Source organism: Equus przewalskii, unplaced genomic scaffold (assembly GCF_037783145.1).
Source record: "Equus przewalskii isolate Varuska unplaced genomic scaffold, EquPr2 ChrUn-7, whole genome shotgun sequence".
NCBI lineage: Eukaryota > Metazoa > Chordata > Mammalia > Perissodactyla > Equidae > Equus > Equus przewalskii.
The window spans coordinates 837885-853499 of record NW_027228755.1 but is presented as its reverse complement, the minus strand read 5'-3'; the positions used below and the strand labels follow the sequence as shown (position 1 = coordinate 853499).

Below are 15615 nucleotides of genomic sequence, written 5' to 3'. Positions count from 1 at the left end.
TATAATCTATATGTTAAAAAAAAACATTTCTAGGGGCTGGCCCCGTGGCCGAGTGGTTAAGTTCGTGCGCTCCGCTGCAGGCGGCCCAGTGTTTCATTGGTTCGAATCCTGGGCGCGGACATGGCACTGCTCATCAGACCACGCTGAGGCAGCGTCCCACATGCCACAACTAGAAGAACCCACAACGAAGAATACACAACTATGTACCGGGGGGCTTTGGGGAGAAAAAGGAAAAAATAAAATCTTAAAAAAAAAAAAAAAAACATTTCTAGATAAGATACAAAACTCTACAGCCACAAAATACTCTTTTAAATTTCTACAGGTCAAGTATGACCATAAACAAAGTAAAAAGAGAGACGGCAAATAGGGCAAAAAAAGAATTCTATTTATATCACCAAACCTAAATTCCCTAATTTATAAAAATTCTTAGAAATCAATAAGAAAAAGAGCAATTACCCCATCTAAAAATGAGTAAAGGATATTTAGTTAATTTTGGTTTCATAGCAATAAAGTCAAAATCTGAGTTGTTTTTAAACACAAACATTTATTTTCTTGCTCACACGCATGGGGGTCTGGTGGGTGTGACTACAGGATGAACTGAACTGGGCTTGAGGACGTCAGCTGCATTAAGGCCTGCTCTAAATATTTCCTTGTTCTCCTTGGACCAGCAGCTGTACAGAGGTATGCCCTTCTCACGGTGGATCACAGAGGCGTAAAAGGACCAATGTAAACACAATGTCCGTTAAAACTTTGATTCAAAAACTGGCACACTGTCACTCCCATCCCGATTCCATTAACCAAAACAAGTCAGCTGACAAGCACACCAATGGGTGGGAAAATATATATTACTCAGTCTAATGGGAGTTAAAGAAAAGTCAAAAGGAAAAAGCTGAGGATATATAATTTTAATTCAGGTAAGGATGGAGAATGGAGAACAATGATCCAATTAACAACAAAGAGTAAAAGACAATTTAAAAAAATAAAAGTATCTGTGGCACTCAGTCTCACTCGTATTAAGAGAAATGTAAATTAACCTACACTGAAATACTATCAGATTTGCAAAGATAATAAAATCTTTTCCTAAAACTGTGGAGAAAAGGGTATTTTCATACATTATATCAGCTCCATGGATAGTTTTATCTATTAAAATGTTCTAATATTCATTTTGGAATATATTTACCCCAACAATTCCACTTATGGAAATTTATCTTACAGATAGACCAATGCATATCTGAAATGATAGTTTAATTCCACAAATATTGACTTATCATTTACTATGTACCAGGCACTTCTGTGGACACTGGGGATACATTAGTCATCAACACAGATGTTAGAATTAACAAACCAATTCAGTAAAGTTATAGTATACAAAATCAACATACAAAAATCAGTTACATTTCCATATTCTAATAATAAACTATCTGAAAAGGTAATTAAGAAAACAATCAAATTTATAATAGCATCAAAAGGAAGAAAATACCTAGAAATAAACTTAACTAAGGAGGTGAAAGACTTGTATATTGAAAACTTGTATACTGAAATGCTTTGTATACAAAGCATTGCTGAAGTAAATTAAACAAGACACAAACAAATGGAAAGACATCACGTGTCCATGAATTGGAAGACTTAATATTGTTAAAATGTTCACACTACCCCAAGCAATCTACAGATTCAATGCAATCCCTATCAGAATCCCAATGACATTTTTTACAGAAATAGAAAAAAACAATTCTAAAATTCTTATGGAACTAAAAAGACCACAAATTGCCAAAGTGATTTTGAGAAAGAGGAACAAAACTGGAGGTATCATACTACCTAATTTCAAAATATATTATAAAACTACAGTAATTAAAACAATATATTACTGGCTTGAAGACAGATATATAGACCAATGGAACAGGATAGAAAGGCCAAAAAGAAATCCACACATACACAGTCAACTGATCTCAACAAAGATGGAAGAATACACAATGGGAAAGTTTAGTCTCTTCAACAAAAGGTGTTGGGAAAATTGGATATCCACATGCAAAAGAATGAAATTGGGCACTTATCTTACACCATACACAAAAATCAACTCAAAATGGATCAAAGACTTAAACATAAGACCCAAACCTGTACAACTCCTAGAAGAAAACATAGGGGAAATCTTCATGACATTGATCTTGGAAATAATTTCATGGATATGACACCAAAAGCATAGGCAACAAAAACCAAAATAAACAAGTTGAACTACATCAAACTGAAAAGCATCTGTACAGCAGAGGAGTCAGTCAACAAAATGAAAATGCAACCTATGGAATGGAGAATATATTTACAAACCATATATTTGAAAAGTGGTTAATCTCCAAAATATATAAGAAAGTCCTAAAACTTAAAAGTAAAAAATAACCCAGTTGAAACATGGGCCAAGAATTTGAATAGATATTTCTCCAAAGAAAACATATAAATTACGAAGAGATGTATAAAAAGATGATCAACATCACTAATGATGAGGGAAATGAAAATCAAAATCACAATATGATGTCACCTTACACCTGTCAGTATGGTTATAAATAAAGACAACAAATGTTGGTGAGAGTGTAGAGAAATGGGAACCTTTGTACAATGTTGGTGGGAACACGAAATGGTGCAGCCACCATGGAAAATGATATGAAGTTTTCTCAAAACATTAAATACAAAAATATCATTTAGTACACTAATTCCACTTCTGAGAATATATATAAGGAATTGAAATTAGGTTCTTGAAGAATTCTGCACTGTCATGTTCATAGCAGCATTATTCACAGTAGCCAAGATAATGGAAACAATCTAAATGCCCAGTGACAGATGATTGGATGAAGAAAATGTATATATATACAATGGAATATTGTTCAGTCTTAAAAAAGAAGGAAATACAGCCCTTTGTAACATGATGGATAGACCAGGAGAACATGATAATAAGTGAAATAGTCCAGACACAGGAAGACAAATACTGCGTATCCCACTTTTATGCAAAATCTAAAATAGTAAAACTCACAAAACCAAAGAGCAGAATAGTGGTTACCAGGATACAGGAGAAGGGAAAATAGAGAGATGTCAGTCAAAGGGCACAAAGTTTAACTTATGCAAGATGAATAAGTTCTGGCAATATACTATACAACATAGGGCCTATAGTCCTATTGTACTGTATACTTAAAATACAGTTGTATTGTATACTTAAAATTTTGCTAAATGGGTAAATCTTATGTTATGTGCTCTTACCACAAAAAAAAAAAAAACAAGTAAATAATAAATATATAAAGTGGGCAGGAGACAATTTTTAGAGGTGATGGATAAGTTTATGGCCTTGATGTGAATGGTTTCACAGGTATATACTTATCTCCAAACTTATCAAGTGGTATATATTAACTATGTACAGCTTTTTGTATGTCAGTCATAACTTAATAAAATTGTTTAAAAAATTTAAAAAATGAAATGTTTGTATTTCTTTCAATGATAAAATTTTTTTAAACTGCTAAAAATAATATACGTCTCAACTAAACTTTCATTCTTTAAAATGAAGAGTGGTGTAAATACGCAGAAGAATCTGGAAGAAGTGGAATTCATATAGGATCAAAACAGAAAGTATTTTATTGATGAAACTGATTAGGGAGAAACACTATTTTCTTAGCAAGGAAAGACTGAAATTAAGCACCGGAAACTAGTCTATTGTATTCTTAGTTACTAAGTAAGAAGCATATTTGGGTTACTGTATATACGTTTTATTACAGAGTATAGATTTAGCCACTTGTATTCAATTCTTTCATTGGAGAAGCAAGATATTTCCATAAGATAACAACCTGTAACATGTCTCAATCCTCAATAAGATTCCTATTTGCTCTTTTATTTCTTCTCATGGGCTCCTGTATTAAACAGTTAGCTCTGGAGTAACCAGAACAGTTTTTTAAACATGAGAATGACTATCTTACATAAGGTCTAAATTTAGAATAAAGTCATTAAGGAAACCTATTTAGGGGCACAGCACGGGCTTAGACAATCAAAATTAGTGGTCTATATACACCATAACCCAGTGGGGTTTGTACCAAGAATTTTAGGATGGTTTGATATTAGAAAATATGTTAAGGTAGTTCACAATATTAATAGGCTTAAGGAGATAAATATGAATACCTTCCTAGATACTGAAAAAGTGACGAAATTCAACAGCCATTCTTCATAGAAATCTCTTTAGAAAATAAGGATTTACAGATACTTCCTTAACATGTTAAAATATGTTTACCTAAATTCTAAAGCTAGGATCTCATTTAATGGCGAAATGTAAGAAGTAATCCCACTCAAGTCAGAAACAAGGCAAAAATACCCATTATTTCCACCTATTTAAAATTGCTCTGGATGTATCATCAAATGCAGTTCAAATAGAGGAGACAGTTAGAGGTAAAAGAAGAAAATAAGAAACAGAACTATTGATATTTATAGATAAACGTGTAGTACATCTGGTAAATACTGGAGAATAAATGATAAAACTAACTCAAACAATAAAATCTTTCAAGAAGGTAATAAGGTATAAAGTTAATCTTAAAATCAATAACATTTGTATACCAAAACAATGACAATGTGTTAGAATTATGTTAGGATAAATAACAGATAAAAAAATTAAACAGTAATAAGAACATGAAATACTTAGGAATAAACAAGAACTGTTCAAAATCTATGTGAATAAAAATGAAGTCACAAAAGTAGACTTGAGCAAGTGGAAAGATAGCCTTATATTTGGTTAGGATGTCTGTCATTGAACTAGACAAGTGAATACTAAAGTTCATTTGGGGAGAAGGGAGGTGTCACTTATTGTAGAATGATAAATGCCAAGTGACAAATGTTCAGGGAGTGCCAGAGTTGGAAAATCCTCATTTTGCTACATCTTGATGAAGATTTTTTCAGGCAATCAATGGAATAAATCTTGGGTGAAATTTTAATATGGGGAGCAGAATAGTTGCTTAAATATTCTTGAAGTGTCTCCCCATAAACTGCATATTAAGTGAAAGGGGAAAATGTAACTATAGAGAGAAGAAATTGGAGAACATTTTGACTGGATAATGAAAACATCATCAATGAAGGACAGATGAACATCATGAGCCACAACGTGTGGCATCCTGAAGATACAGCATCACTTACATAGTTTTCTGGCTTGGAATTCATGTGAAACATCACACATATCCAAAATGAGAAATATTCTTAAAAAAAAAAGAAGCAAGTGAAGAATAGTTCCTTAAAATGCCCAGAATATGAAAAGAAAGAAAAGAAAAGCTGTAGAAATGTTTTAGATTGAAGGAGACTAAGCAGACATAACAGCTAAATGATTATAGACTGCATACTCATTGGATCCTGGAGGGAAAAAAATGCTATAAAATACAGTATTGGGTCTATTAACAAAATTACAATACAAGAAATAGATTAGATAACTATCATCTCCCTTTTCCTTGTCCAATCTTTTTTCAAAAAGAGATGGCATATTTCAGTTGACAAAAGAGAAGGGAGGATCCTGAGAAAAAAAATAAAATACCCCTGTACAGACAACATGGAACAAATTATATGGACATACAGAAGAGGATCCACAGACCCTGAAGACGAGGAGTTAGGACTGGGTAAAACAGAAACAGTCCTCTTGGTCACAGAGACTAAGGAAAAGCACTATTTCCTGGTGGGAGAGGATTGGAGCTTAACATTAGAACTGGCAGTACGATATCCTCTTGGCTAAGTAGGAAGCACACAGGAGTAAATTGTGCATGTGACTCATTACAGACCTCTTATTTTAGCATTAGGATAATGTATTCCATGGTGAGGCAGCATAGTGCAGCAATGTCTAGTAACCCCTGGGAAACTTCCCAAACTGGGGCCAACTCCTCAGATGGCTCCTCTTGCTCTCTTCCCCTGAAGAACTATTTGTACTAAACTATTTATCCTTATGTTACCAGAATAGGGGCTTTCTCACATGGGAATACATCTTTCATAAGGACTAGTTTTAGGATCAGGGATGTCCAGGGAATCAGCTTTAGGGCACAGAAGAACTAAGACTAATTATCATTAGGAAGTAAGCTGGCCTCCACTGCTTGGTGCTTATCCAAGAAGTCACCCTATAAATTACTTGCTTTGCTGTCATTTTTGATTTCCCACTTAAAAGAGGAACATTAAAGTGGATTAAGCAAGAATAAAAAGTTAAATATGTATTTAATAAAACGCAGGAGTGAAAACTGATCATTCTAGCAAAAAAGGTATCAATCTTGTTCAAAAAAACTGTGCCAAAGGGTCAAAGTATCTCACTCAAGGTCACATGGCTATTAAGTGATTGAACTGGAATTGTAACCAGATCTACCTGCCTCCTAGACACATGCTCTTAGCCTCTGCACAGTAATGCCTCTGTGTAAGGATGTTTCCAGAAAAGCACAGGTTGAATTTCCAGGGCAGAGCACACCAGGGAGACATAAGGACAGCAAGGGACAGTTCTACTTATGGCAGGACATGGACAGCCAAGTGGGATGCAGACAGGGAAGCCAGACTTAGAGGGTTTCCTTCCTGTGGACTCTACTCTTTTGGCTGCCATTGCCTGTCCTCCTTCCTCTTGGATTTCTCATTTCTGGTGCCTGAAGAATGAGAGGCCATTACCACTTTGTTGTGCCTGAGGGAGGCCACAGCTTAAGTGTCTTGCTTGTCCCTCAGCATCTACAAGGGTCTCCAGACTGACAGGGTTGCTGCTGGTATTTTAAGAAGTCTTTAGGATCTTTTTCCTTGCACTGATTAGAATGTGTTTTTCAGTTTTCAAACTTGGTGACCAAAAATAAATCATTAGTAATAATCACCCAAGTGACACCAGCATCATGGCAGAGTGAGTTGTTGCCTTTATCTCTCCACTCTAAGTTACAACCAAACAGACATTCATTAACCAACAGAGGATTCCCTCCACAACACAACAGGATGCCTGAGAGATGCATACAGCCATGCATCTGAAAGTGGGTAGATTGGATCCCTGAGAAGCAGTGGAACTAGGTGAGCAGTTCCCTCACCATCCCTAGGGGCAGCGATCCAGGTTGTGGGTCCTCATACAGCAGTTGGCACCACTGTAAGTGGAAGCAGGAGCAGCCCAGCCCATGAACAAATGCATTCTGAGTGCTAGCTTGAACCACAGGATCACCCAGATACTGAGGTGGCCCAATCTGTGGGAACATTCCCCACCAAGGGGTAGAGGCTCAGCCCATGCAAATGCACCCCACCCACCAAGCACAGCATCTCAGCCAAACCACCTGTAAGCACAATGCCAGCCCACTCAAAATAAAGTTCCCCTCCTGCCTAGAGCAGCAGCTCAGCTTGTCCCTGCTGAGCGCAACGGTCCTGCCCAAATAAAAGCAACCTGCCCTCTGAGCACAGAGGTCTTGGCTGCGTGTGCATGACCAGCCTAGTGAGCACAGAGTGCAGGCTTGCAAGAGTGCAACCCGCTGAGCACCTGCAGCTGGCCCACACAAACACAGAGCAGCCCTACCAGAAAACTACCAGTAGATGGGGAAGGATCAGAAAACACAGCTCCTGCCTCCCCTAGTGGTAGCAGGTGCAATCTGTCACCTGATACTACCACAAATGCACCAGCAGGGGATCAATTCGTCAAATACCATGAAGAATTACAGTAACACTTAAGAGCAGAAGGAAAATGACAAGTCTCCAGAAACCAATCCTGAATTCATAGAAGGCAACAATGTAAATGACAGGGAATTCGAAATAGTTGTCATGAAGAAACTCAATGAATTACAAGAAAACTGAGAAAGACAGTTCAACGAGCTCAGGAATAAAATTAATGAGCAGAAGGAATACTTCACCAAAGAGACTGAAGCTCTTAAAAAAAAAAAAAAAAAGCTATACAAAAATTCTGGATATAAAGAGCACAATTAATGAGATCAAAACTAATCAAGAAACCATAAAAAATAGAAGTGACATTACAGAGGACAGAATTAGTGAATTAGTAGATACAAATATAGAAACACTACAGGTGGAAGAGAAGAGATTTTCTAAAAAAGAAGGAACTCTTTGAGAAATATCCAATTCAATTAGAAAAGCAATATAAGGATTATAGGTATTCCAGAGGGAGAAAAGAGGGAGAGAGGAGAAGAGAGTTTGTTCAAAGAAACAATAGCTGAGAACTTCACAAACGTGGGGAAGGAACTGGACATAAAAGTATATTAAGTCAATAGAACTAATTACATCACTGCAAAAAGACCTTCTCCAAGGCATACATCAGTAAAATTGGCAAAAGTCAATGACAAAGAAAAAATATTAAGGGCAGCAAGAGAGAAGAAAATAACTTACAAAGGAACCTGTATGAAGCTTTCAGTGGATTTCTCAGCAGAAACCTTACAAGCTAGGAGAGAATGGAATGATATATTCAAAATACTGAAAAACAAAAACTTTCAGCCAGGAATTCTCTATCCAGTGAAACTATCCTTCAGATACAATGGAGAAATACAAGCATTCCCAGATATGGGGCTGGCCCGGTGGCAAGTGGGTAAGTTTGCACACTCTGCTTTGGTAGCCTTTGGTTCACAGGTTTGGATCCCAGGCACAGTCCTGGCACCACTCGTCAAGCCACACTCTGGCAGCATCCCACATAAAATAGAGGAAGATTGGAATGGATGTTAGCTTAGTGACAATCTTCCTCAAGCAAAAAGAGGAAGATTGGGAACAGATGTTAGCTCAGGGCCAATCTTCCTCACAAAAAAATAAAACCTTCCCAGATGAACAAAAGCTGAGGGGGTTCATTGCCACTAGACCTGCCTTACAAGAAATGATGAAGGAAGCCCTCTCACATGAAACATAAAGGGAAAGGTTTGCAAAACTTTGAGCGAGGAGATAAACAGAAAGACAAAATCAGAAAATTGCAGCTCTCTATCAGAACAGGTTAGCAAACAATTATAATATAAAACACAAAGGGAAGGAAAGCATCAAAAATAACTATAAACACTTCAATTTAGTCACAAAGTCACAACATTAAAAACACAGTAATTTGTGACAACGATAACTCAGAAAGGCAATATTGTTCCAAAAAGGATATACACATGCCCAACAGGCACATGAAAAGATGTTCAACATCACTAATTATTAGGGAAATGCAAATCAAAACTACAGTGAGATTTCACCTTACACTGGTCAGAATAGCTATAACTACCAAGACGAAAAATAACAAATGTTGGAGAAGATGTGGAGAAGAGCGAACCCTTATACACTGCTGGTGGGAGTGTAAACTAGTGCAGCCACTATGGAGAACAGTATGGAGATTTCTCAAAAAATTAAAAATAGGGACTGGCCCAGTGGCACAGTGATTAAGTTCACACACTCTGCTTTGGTGGACTGGGATCCACAGGTTCAGATCCCAGGCGTAGACCTGCACACCACTCATCGATCCATGCTCTGCTGGCATCCCACATGCAAAATACAGGAAGACTGGCATGGATGTTAGCTCAGGAATGGTCTTCCTCATGAAAAAAAAAATTAAAATTAGAAATACCTTATGATCCAGCTATCCCACTACTGGATATTTGTCTAAAGAACTTAAAATCAATAATTCAAAGAGATTTATGCACCCCTGTGTTCACTGCAGCATTATTCACAATAGCCAAGATGTAGAAGTAACCAAGTGCTCATCAGCTGATGAATGGATAAAGAGGATGTGGCATATATACACAATGGAATACTATCAAGCCATAAAAAAGATAAAATCGTCCCATTTGCAAGAACATGGATGGACCTTGAGGGTATTATCTTCAGCAAAATAAGCCAGACAAAGAAAGACAAACACGGCATGATTTTTGTTCATATGTGGAAGATAAACAAACACGTGGATAAACAGAACAGATTAGCGGTTACCAGAGGTGAAGGGGGTTGGGGGTGGGCGAAAGGGGTAAGGGGACACACATATATGGTGACTGATTAAAACTAGACTGTTGGTGGTGAGCATGATGCAGTCTATACAGAAACTGATAAATAATAATGTGCACCCAAAATTACACAATATTATAAACCATTATGAGCTCAATAAGATAATTCTTTAAAAAGAATTAATAGGGTAGGTTTCAAGATTGTATATTACTATAAATGGGCATGCAGTTCATGCCTGTATCCTTTGAGAATGTGACTGATAAATTTATTGAATTTAAAAGAGAAGGAAGTTCAGTTTCTTGTGGTGCATATTTGGGAACGAGTGGTTCTCACCAGGCCCTTTGGGGCACAGGCTTCAGAAACATATACAGCAGTTTCATTTCCAGAATCTGCTGAGATATATTTCCCAACTGAAATAAATGAGGGGGCAAGGTGAAAATGTCTCCCAGGTTGCAGGCTTCTTAGGCCAATGCAATTCTATGACAAGCAGCAGCCGGTCTGCTCACTCGAGAGTGCAGACACTGTCACTTAAGAGATGCTCCACTCAGTTCAGAGCCAAGGTGTCAGAAGCACCTCACTCAAAAGGGAAGTGAAAACGAAGAGGTTTTGAATAGATTCAATGGGAAAAAAGGCACAAGAGTTTGTTCCACTCACTCCCCAAAATAGTAAATGCTCGTGTTAAGATTAACCTTGTGCTGGGAGGTTTCTCACGATTGAGTTTAAGTTCAAAGGCTCTGGGTTAACTGGCCTCAATTGGCACCAACTGATTGGCATCCTACTGAAGCTAGACAAAGAATTACTTTATCTGCTCTCCCTTCCTCACATGTGGCTAGATCTCTGTTATGGTCTTTGGAGACATTAAATGTGGATTCTAGGAATGTAAGTCTGCTCAGCAGAACTGTTCTAGAGTTGGAGATTGGCTTTTTAAAAAATCCAGTGAGTATGGGGCCTGTACTGTGATAATTTTTTATGTCTTATTAATTCTTTGAACTCACTAACTGTAGCTCATGAAAGTCTTGGCATTGACCCGATGCAACCTCCAAGGTCCTGAAAGAAATTACTCAAGTCTACTGCGACACGGTCCAGACAGTAATTGCTCAAAGAATGTCAGCTCCAACCAAACATTGAGAACCTCCTTTTGGCTGAGATTGAACAGAATAAAAAATTGGGGGCAGAGCGTTACTTTAATTTCTTTAGATTTTTAACTCACAAAAGATAATTGGATTTAAAACTTTATTTTTATTTTAATGTGTCTGGAATTTTTCTTACAAGGGAATTTAATCTTTGAACTTTGGTTTCCTTCTAGGCATATTAAAAAGGGAAAGAATTTACAGTAAAATTTATAGTATCTCAGTATTGTTGTAATTTAACTATTAAAGGATCTTGTGTTATTGTTTAATCTCACTGCAGAACCTCTGAACAGCTTACTGGACTTAATTTGGGATAGAAAATGTAATTAGAAACAAATTTTCAACCTGGGATGCCAAATGACATTGGTATTATTTAATTAATATTTTTTTCTGAGTCTTTTGGGAAAATTGTGCACCACTGCCCACTGGTGGTACCATGAGAATACCCACAGGAGCATAGTTGGTCCTGAGGAAGCAGCTTCATGAACGTGGGTGATAACTTCTGGGAACTCCAATAGCTACTATCAAAAATATAAAGAGTGATGAGATAGGATTCCCAAAAATCTGCAAAGAAGTACCCAAGTCCTAACAGCAAAGGGCAATAAATGTGATAAAAATTATGCTTGCCAAGTATATTACCTATTTCAAATATTTGCAAGTGTTGGTGTAAAGTTGTTGTTATTTTCTTCAAAATATTTGATAGAATTACTAGTAAGGCTATCTGAGCCTGGAGTTTTCATTACAGAAAGTTTTAAATCACTGATTCAATTTCAATAGTTACAATACTATCTAGGTATTCTATTTCTTCCAATGTCCTTTTCAGTTTATTTTTCTATTTTTCTTGCTGGAAAAAAAATATCAGTTTTTCTAGGAACATGGCTATTTCATCTAATTTTTATTTTTTAATAAAATTATGTCATATCCTTTTATTTCACTTTTAATAAGTTCAGAATATGTAATCATTGCTTGTTTTTCATTCCAGATATTGGTTATTTGTGCCTTCTCTCTTTTTTCATCCTGATCAGCCTAACCAAAGGTTTGGTTTGTCTCTTGTTATTTCTTCTGATTGTTACTCATGGTGTCTTGTTTCTTTGTGTGCCTATCTTTGTGTATAGAGTACATTTAACTAGGCACAGAGCAAGAAGCCCTTTTCAGTGCCCCAGACCTGGGAATAAACCTCGTTGATACCTCCAAGATTCACTGGTGGAAAGGCAAGGAGTCACAGACATCTCCAGCACTACCTTCCCAGCCCTTGGAGCTATTGTTTATGGGGAGAGACTAAGTTTCAGCAAGGCATAACAGCCAGAAAACCTTTCATCTATGATCCCTTCCCCAGGCTCCTCCTTTCTCTCTTGCCCTAACCCAGAGTGCTTCCTACATAATAGGGTCTTGCCACTTCTGTACTCTGGCTGTAGCTCCCCCACCTCAACAAGTGGGCTCTTTGGGGCCAGGGCTGGAAGCACCACACAGGAACCAGAAACACAGGAAAATCTTGGGGACAGTGACTGATACCAAGAAAGAGAATGTCTGAGGAGAGAGGGCAGGATAATGAGCCAGGAAGACACAGAATCTATATGGTTCGTGGAGCCCTATAGACAGACTGGTTGTGTGAGGTCTTTCAGGAGAAACACCTGAGATATAGAATGACCCCAGATGAAACTAGGTTGGCACTGCATGCAGAGACAGAAATTATTAAAGAATACTAGTGAATTAGAGCTTCCAAGAAGGAAAGACAACAGTTTTTAATACCTATATGCCTATATGATCTGAAGCCTGCTTTTTTCTCATCTTGCCTTCCCACGTGCTGGCTCCAAAGTTCTTGATGCTACCTGGGGAGACAAAATGGAGAAAAAGAGATGAAACTAAACACATTCCACACTACTTTTTCACTGTAGACTTTCGGCATGAAACAGACTGAGGCTGAGAGAAGGGGGTTGATTTGATGCTAACTCAAGTTTTGAATTTTGATTAATATCTGGGACAGTGACATCCTAATTAATAAACTGAGAATTAAATATGCAACTTACCTACTACCGAAGGGTGAGAAATAAAACCAGGAGACCTCCCTGAATTCTCTCCTTGGACAAGGAGAATTTTACAACCACAAAATTCATTTTAATGGTAAAATGGGAGGCAAAATTAGTTGGATTTTGAATTAGTATTTAAATAGTACTTATTTGAATTGAAACAGTATTATTTGTGTTTGTTTAGCATTTGTGTTACAAATATATTTCTGAGTGCATTTTGGTTGTTTTTAAAAAGAATTCAATCTTAGAGTCCATGATTTTTGATTGCTAAGTTTAAATTATTTACAATTCTTTAAGTACTTTGCTAGTGGAATCTAATTTCTGTTGTTTTATTTTGTCATTTCTGCTTACCCATGTTTTCTTTTTATGTCTTTTTTCCCCCTTGCCTGCCAGTTTTTGTTACATAAATTGAATTTTATTTCTATTTTTTTGAGGTTTCAATATTTTATTCAAGTTTTATTTTGAGTGATGTTAATTACAGAATTTGAAAGGGGGGTGACCTAATTCCACACAAAATAGAAGACTCAAAAATGTACCCATTAAACTGCTAAAAACTAAATCAAGGGTTAAGAATATAATTTAGTCCAATTTTGATTCTGAGTGTTGCAACCATGTGATTATAGCTACAAAAATTCTTCCCAGTTGATGGCTGGAATTCTCAGAAGCTATTTCATACGCTGGTGCAAGGGCAAAAAACCACACAAGAGAAAATGAAGTCCTCAATTATTGGCTTCATCACATCCACCCTTGTTACCCCAACACGGAAGAAAAGAAGTAGCCACCACACTTTGCAGACTATTTTTGGTGTAAAAGAGGTGATGGACTGGGGTGGAAACAGGTCACGAAGATCTGTCTGAAAAAACCCCTTTCAGTTGATTTTGTACACACCGTTAAGTAATGAGTCACCCTTCAGTTGCGGAAGGAAACCAAGTTTCAATTCTCAGGAATTCACAATTTCATTCACTTACTCAATATGAATTTACAAAGTGCCCACACATTGTTAGCTTCCACCTGCAGCCATTGCTATATAATAAAACTGATATCCCGAGAGGGGCTATCAATTCCCTCCAAATCTATAGCTACCTGAAAGGACCCTCTTTTTGAATTGGATTTCCGCTTTACCTCTGAGAGCATAACTTCTTTGGGCTGAATCATCATTAACCTGGAGGTCTAACATGATATTTAGCAATACTGGCATTTCAGATATACAATGTTAAAATGTATACTAAATTCCTCGCTGTAGGGTCTGAATGTATCCTAAACCCATCAGGCTGGGTTTACTTTAGTTGAGAAGCAGGTGTTAGGGTTGATCTGATACTTGGCTGCTATTCCTAAGCTAATGTTACTGTTTCCTGCTGTCCAGGTGAGATGGACAGTCGTCTCCAGCTTCTGGTTCACCTTCTGGTAAAAGGAGTCACCAACTCTTTCTCATTGTTCACCTTAGTGTGAAGCTAGAATTTAGCAGCCTTCTAGCTAACTGTAAAGTTGCCCTGGGTCACTTGGGACGTGTTGGTCTCAAAATTCATTTGATAGCCTGCCAACCAATCCTCACAACTCAGCACAGAGTACCCCGATTGAAGGCCCAGAGATGTCAAAATTCACATCACAGCCCAGGTTGATATGCTCCCTCTTATACCCTGTCTTGAAATTAGCTTTTATTTCCCCACACTGTTAGGTGAGAAGGATGAATCAAACATCAGGCCAGTCCACGTACAAGTTGATCTTCCATGATAATCTCGGTGCCTAACATGTTGTCGTGTCCTGATTCTCCATAAACGTCAGACCATTTTCAGTCGATCTGTACCTGGTGTCCAAACTGCTTTTCCCTTGGGTGATCTCAGTGTTGGCTGAGCCTGAATTTGTAAATTCCAGTCCATTTTAAAATTTTATTTTCAAATCAACTTTTATTAAGCCAAATCCATAGCCCTTGGTGAAGACATCTTTGGCAGATTTGCCAAGATCAGCATACATGGGAGATACAGATCTCTTCTGCTCAGCAGTAGCTACAGCCCAGTTGGAGGTTGAGTATTCTTATGCTGCTCTGAAAGTTACACGTCCTGTTTTTGTTTTCTGGTGGTAATTACTAACTTACTGGGAGGAGTAACAGCATCCTTTTATTTTTCTTCAAAACAACTCCCTCCCACCCTTCAATTATGAGATCATACTCTTGAGTTTTTTAGTTTATTAGTTTATTTTTTCTTTCTATTTATTTTGTTATTGCTTATTTGAACAACAAAATTTTGCTATTTGATTACTCAAACTTATTTTCCATATGTTGTGGTGTATGCTTGCATATATTTTTCTTCTCACTGCAGCACTTCCTCTAAGAGTGTTTTTAGAGGGGGAAGTGTGTGTGTTAAAATCTCAAGGCTTGTTATACCAAAGAATATCTTTATTTACTCTCGTTGTTAAATGAAAGTCTAGTTAGATATAAAATTATAGGTTTGGCTTTTTAGTCTAGTTAGATATAAAATTATCTATCTTCATGTAGCTAGATATAAGATTATACACTCCCCTTTGAAAACATTATTTTCCATTGACTTACATTTACTGTTATTGTTAAGAAG

The 15615-nt window shown here is 37.1% G+C and overlaps 1 protein-coding gene and 1 pseudogene across 1 annotated transcript in view; one reads left to right on the top strand and one right to left on the bottom strand.

Moving 5' to 3' along the window:
- LOC103541334 (T-cell surface glycoprotein CD1a-like) overlaps nt 1-15615 on the top strand; it is a 546159-nt gene that overhangs the window by 70034 nt on the left and 460510 nt on the right. The window lies entirely within an intron of this gene.
- LOC103557018 (non-selective voltage-gated ion channel VDAC1-like) lies at nt 14274-15015 on the bottom strand (annotated as a pseudogene).